The sequence below is a fragment of the Pyrus communis genome, chromosome 14 (assembly GCF_041283825.1).
Source record: "Pyrus communis isolate YQ-2024b chromosome 14, ASM4128382v1, whole genome shotgun sequence".
NCBI lineage: Eukaryota > Viridiplantae > Streptophyta > Magnoliopsida > Rosales > Rosaceae > Pyrus > Pyrus communis.
This window is the reverse complement of record NC_142578.1, coordinates 16,534,273-16,540,327: the sequence shown is the minus strand read 5'-3', so window position 1 is coordinate 16,540,327 and position 6,055 is coordinate 16,534,273. Positions and strand designations below refer to the sequence as shown.

At 38.6% G+C, this 6,055-nt stretch overlaps 1 non-coding gene across 1 annotated transcript; it reads right to left on the bottom strand.

Moving 5' to 3' along the window:
• Positions 1-1,701: 1,701 nt before the first annotated feature.
• LOC137714024 (small nucleolar RNA R71) lies at positions 1,702-1,812 on the bottom strand. Its single transcript, XR_011065366.2, has one exon. It is a non-coding gene; the product is annotated as a small nucleolar RNA R71 (small nucleolar RNA).
• Between the last annotated feature and the right edge of the window lie 4,243 nt (positions 1,813-6,055).

Sequence of the window (6,055 nt, the reverse complement as noted above, 5' to 3'; positions counted from 1 at the left end):
GAATTAATCACAAAGTTGTGTAGCCAAGATTAGAACACACATCATGCATAATCTTGGTAGATATGTGAATGAATGAAGGGAGTGTTCAACACACATCCTGCCGAGTTATTCCCTTTGGTTTTATGAAAGTTTCTTGCACATTACATAATCTTGATTATGAACCAAAGTTGCACATCACAATTAGGTTCATGATTAGAGACATTTGATCAAATCCACACATCATATGGTTGATCATATCCAAGTGAAACAAACTCAAGAAATAGGTAGATGAATGAGTACAAACTAACTTGACAAACATGGACTTAGTTGAGCAATGGTGAAACCGAATCCCTAGCTTCATTTCCATTGATACTATCCTATTACATTAGTTGTTGATTCATTTATTTGTGTTTACTTCATTTTCTCATGCTTTCAAGTTACAACAACAAATCTGTTTATTTAGACTAGTTTGATTTAATTCCAAATCTGCCTAGTTTGTTTAGTTTGATTCATTTCTTAGAGTTCTTGCAAAACAAGTAATTACATAGGTCCAATTAGTTCCTGTGGATTCGACACCCTTGCTTATGCCATTGTACTAAATATATTCTAGCATTAGGAAGGAAATATACATCAACAAAAATGGCGCCGTTGCCGGGGACTGATTTCAGTCCCTTGTAATTGCTTGTTTGCTTGTTTGCTATTTTGATTAGTGTCTAGGTTCATAACGTGTCAAATTGATAACTGGAAGTTGATTTAAGTTGCATACATTTCATGTGTGGAAAAGAATCCTTTAGCCATTCCATTATCCATTGGTTTACATCAATTTGCTTTACAATCTGCTTTTGTTATAATCTGTCCATTTAATTGCATTTCGTCCAAATACAAGTTCTCCCCATATTTTGTTAAGTTTTAGGCTTAGAATTTGTCTTATCTTGTGTTTTGAAGCATTTTGAGTCAAACTCAAACCTAATTTTCGTCCAAAATTGAGTTTAGTGTCAAAACTGCCCAGTTTGTGTTTTTAGGCAGTTTTGAGAGTTCTTAGCTTGTTTTGAGTCTTGTGAATCTGTTTTGAGTCCCTTGAGTCCTCTCAAACGTTTTTAAGTTTATTTTTGTTCATTTCATTGTTGTTTGCTAGTTGATTTTCATTCACACTTGTGTATTTTATTTCAGGTAGTATATGTCAAATACACTTGTTGAGTTAGGCCAAAGAATTGAACGGTTGAAGGGCCACACTTTGGACAACTTTGTGCCATCAAGTTCATCCTTTAACCGTGAGGAAGAGGAAGGGACTTCACCTAGTTCAACAAGTAAAGGATCTGAGCAATTTGATTGGGAAAGAGAGGAAGAGATGGCGGGCAACCAAGATGAACTTAGAGCTTTGGAGGACTTTGCTCAACCAATCATACCAAATTCACCTTCATGCATCTTGCTGCCCACAGAAGCTAGAAACTATGATCTCAAATCTTCACATTTTCATATGTTTCCCTCCTTTTATGGCTTACCTAATGAAGACCCTTTAGCTCATATTAAACAATTTTACAATGTTGTGAGTGGTTTACCTTTGCAGGGAGTGAGTGAAGCGAATTTGAGGATGAGAGTGTTTCCTTACACCTTGAAAGATAAGGCCAAGAGTTGGTTGATGACTCTAACACCAGGTTCCCTCACCACATGGGATGCCGTGGCTAAGAAGTTCTTGGAGAAGTTCTTTTCCACTCAAAAGACAGCCACATTAAGGGGACAAATCTTCAACTTCAAACAAGATGATGGAGAACCTTTCAATGAGTGTTGGGAGTGTTTTAAAGGCCTCTTGATACAATGTCCACACCATGGGTTACCTTTTCACTTACAAATGCAAATTTTCTATGATGGACTAACCCAAAATTGTCAATCAACTGTGGATAATGCAGCAGGTGGAGCATTGAAGAAAAAGAATGCTCAAGAGTCATATAACATTTATGAGATGTTGGGGTCTAATGCTCAACACAAAGACTTAAGGGGTAAGAAAGTTGGAGTCTATGAAACAAGTTCTAATCATGAGCTTTTGTTGCAGGTAGCTAACTTAGAAAGGAAGCTTGAATCCGTGCTCAACATGGTGCCAAAAGCAAATGAAGTGTGTGCCATTTGCAACATACCAAGCCATCTGATAGGAGCATATTCATGCGACTTAAATGGCTTGTTCTCGTGCATTTACGTTGTTTTTCTTTAGTTATTTTAGTCCTTTAAGCTATTTTCGTGTGTTTGTAGGTCCAAAGGGCTAAAGGAGCAAAAAGATGCATTTTGGAGACTTTTGGAGCACTTTTGGGCTAAGGATGGATAGCTTATGCTTGGCGCCAAAATGTTGGACGAAATTGAAGACCAAAGTGTTGGAACTTTGTTCCCTTTAGTTTTAGGACATTTAAACCTTTCCAATTCCCTTATGCCGTGCATCTCCACCTTTCTCCCAAAACCATACACATGCATTCATTATTCATTCCCTCACATGCTCCCATTACTTATCATAATCACATATCATATCACTTATCATTCACCACTTATCATTCATCACTTATCATATCATTCACCGCTTATCATTCACCACTTATCATTCATCACTTATCATTCACCACTTATCACTTATCATATCATTCATCACTTATCATTCACCACTTATCACTTATCATATCATTCAACACTTATCACTTATCATATCATTCACCACTTATCATTCATCAAACACATGCATTCACATGTTTTCACAATCTGCCATCATTCCAACCAAAACCGTGCACATGCTATCACCATGCATTCACATGCACTTGTTCCTCCATCATTCCATCCTTTAAAACATTGCACATGCACTTTAATCATTCAACACATGCATTCACTTCATCATTGCAGCCACACATTCACCCACATGCTATCCCATTTCAGATTGCATTTCATTCATTTCACATGCATCTTGGCAGATTTCACATGCACACACAAGCATTAGCACATGCAACCTAGCTGTCATGTTCCCCCCATTTCACCTATAAATACTCATTCATTCATTCTCATTGAAGCACATTCATTTCACAACAGAAATTGGTCCCTTGGGGCCGTGCCTTTCACAAAGTCCATCCATTTCTTCCATAAACTCATCCATTGCAGAAATGTAGACCATCAAACTCCCTTGTGTCGTGCTCTCCCTTACAATCCAAACACCATCCTTCCATTTCCACCACTCCTCTTCCATATCTCCACCACTCCCCAAACCATTCACACCATCAAACTCACCTTAGACCTTGTGCCACAACGAAGAGGAAGAGAAGAGTGCCTAAACGTTCATACAATTCAAGTTTGAGTTGTTGGAATGTTTAGGTGTTTCTTTGATTTCAATGTTTAATTTCAATGCTCTTTGTTTTGTACGAATGAGGAATGGATGATAAGAGGGCCTAAACGTTCATACAATTCAAGTTTGAGTTGTTGGAATGTTTAGGCGTTTCTTTGATTCTCTTTGTTTTGTACCATGAGGAACTAAACCCCCCTTGGTTAGGGGGTGATTCGAATATATGTTTATGCTTGCATTTTGATTTGAATACTTCTAATTGCGTTTCATAAGTTGTGGATTCAATTCGTTTAACTGTTTGATTGATAACTTATTTATGTATGTTCATTGAGAGTGCACACTTAATTTTCATGCATGAATATGGCGCTAGAATATAAGTGAGTTTCACCTAATCGTTATGAACTTATATTCACAAGTAGTGGAGGTTGCTTATAAACAATCGCGTTAAATGAATTCTTGGCATAAGTTTCATGCAATCCATAGTAACGAATGCCTCGTCAACACTTATAATTTTCATAGAGCGTAATGATTCTTGCTTGTACCTCTTCTATGCATTCATGTTGAGGACTTGTGGGGAATGTTTTGAATTGTCGCATGCATCATCCAATTCAATAACGTTAGGAAGATTTGAAGGTTAATTAGTGCATCACGGTTAACTTGGGGTGTTGAGTATCATAGTTTATTGAAATGCAATTGGAAATCATTTTATTATGCAAGTATAACATGTATGGAGATGAACCCCTTAGCCATTCTATCATCCATTCATTCCATTCCATCAAATTCGTTTTACAATCTGTTTAGTTTATTAACTTGTTTTGTTATTTCAATTTTCGTATAAATCTAAATCCCCCTTTACTTTAATGTCCAATTTAGTTAGAAATCAATTTAGTTTGTGCTTTTAAGTGTTTTGATTCATTTTATTTCCCAATTTCGTCCAGATTCACCAAAGTGCTCAAAACTGCCCAGAAAGTGATTTTAAGGCAGTTTTGAGTGTTTTGGGTGATGTTTGAGTCTTTTGGTTTGTTTTAATGTTTTAAGTGTTTAGTTTTACAATCTTTAAGTTAGTTTAGTGTTTTATATTGTGTTTTTACGTTCTTGAGTCAAGTTATTACTTAATTTCGTCCAAATTTGTGTTTGTGCTCAAATCTGCCCAGAAAGTGGTTTTTAGGCAGATTTGAGTGTGTTTGTGTTGTTTTGAGTCTTTTGGTTTGTCTTAGTGTTTTAAAGTTTAGTTTTGAATTCTTTGAGTCTAGTATAGTGTTTCATATTGTTATTTTACGTTTTTGAGTCAAATCCAAGTGGTTAACAATCCCTCCTAATCCCCGGTCCAGAACGATCCCTACTTATACATATACTACAATTTGACGAAAAGAGGGTTTAATTTGTGTGCGTATAAATCTCGCATCAAATTTTGGCGCCGTTGCCGGGGATTAGAAAATTTGCTAATCCCTTGGATTGTTTTATTTTCGTTTGTTTTTATTCTAGATTCTTAATCTTGTTTTGTTTCTTGGTTTAGGTACTAGTTCATGACTCGGAGTTCTCATCCGATTCGTGAACATATCCTGGAGTGATTGGGTTCTTCGTCCGGCTGCAAGACGTAAAAGAAAGCGCTACTTGGGAGGCAACCCAATGCACTGAATAAAACAAAGCATGTTCATAAAATAAAAAAATTAAAAAAAAAAAAATTAAAAAAAAAAAAAAAAGATACTAAACATGGAGAAAGGTGGAGCTTCACAAAGGTTGTTTACGTGAAGCCCCACTACGAGGCGCAGAAGCGGAAGGCATAGAAGCAGAAGGCATAGAAGCGGGAGGCATCGGAGCGGAAGCCATCGGAGCGGGAGGCATCGGAGCTAGAGCATTCCAGGCCTCAATACTTGGCCAAACGCTGGATGACCCAGGAAAAAGGTGCCTCTGGAGACAAGCCGCAAGCCTTTGACGGTCACTGTGAATTCGACCCTCAGATTCTTGCAGCTCATCAAGCTTCCTCTTCATGCCCGACGAATAGTTATTTGCAAGCACATGCAAACTTCTATTCTCGTACTTAAGCTGCTGGATCTCTTGCTTAAGACTCTCCACCTCTGCCATCAATGATTCCACCTGACGGGAGCGAGCAAGCAGGCGTTGGCCCATGTTGGACACAGAACTCGCACACTGAACACTAAGTGCGAGGGACTCTTGAACGGCCAACTCATCGGACCGTCCTGACAGCAGCCTACTATCTTTTGGAGTGAGGAGGTTCCTAGCTACTATTGTAGCTGTTGTGGCGTCCTGCATCACGGAGTCTTCACCTGTAAGAAGACCGTTAGAAGATAAGAAAGAAGGGCGCCATACGTTACCTTGACTCGGCGCGCCCGTATCACTGCTAAGGCTCAATTCCAAGCTAAGGTTCGATGAGTTTGCCATTTTTCAAAAGTGTTCAAAGAAAAGGGATGGAGTTAAATTTCAAAGGGCCGAAGTCGATTTTCAAGAATGGGAAATCTTCAGAGTGTGTTTGTTGTGGTGATCGATAGCTCAATAAAAAAGCCAAGGCGACGCGTCCACCAATTCAAAAAGCCGGAATTTCCGGCGGAAGTTCGGCGACGCTTTCTCTGCTTTTCAGAAAACGCGTTCAACTTTGTCAAAAGTTCACGTGGAGGTCATCATCGCAACTACACTTTTGCCGACAAGCGTAAATTTCGGCAACGCTTTCTCTGCTTTTCAGAAAATGCGTGCGACTTTGTCAAAAGAGCTCTGACAGAGCCGCATCCGCACTACCACGTGTCGTTCAGA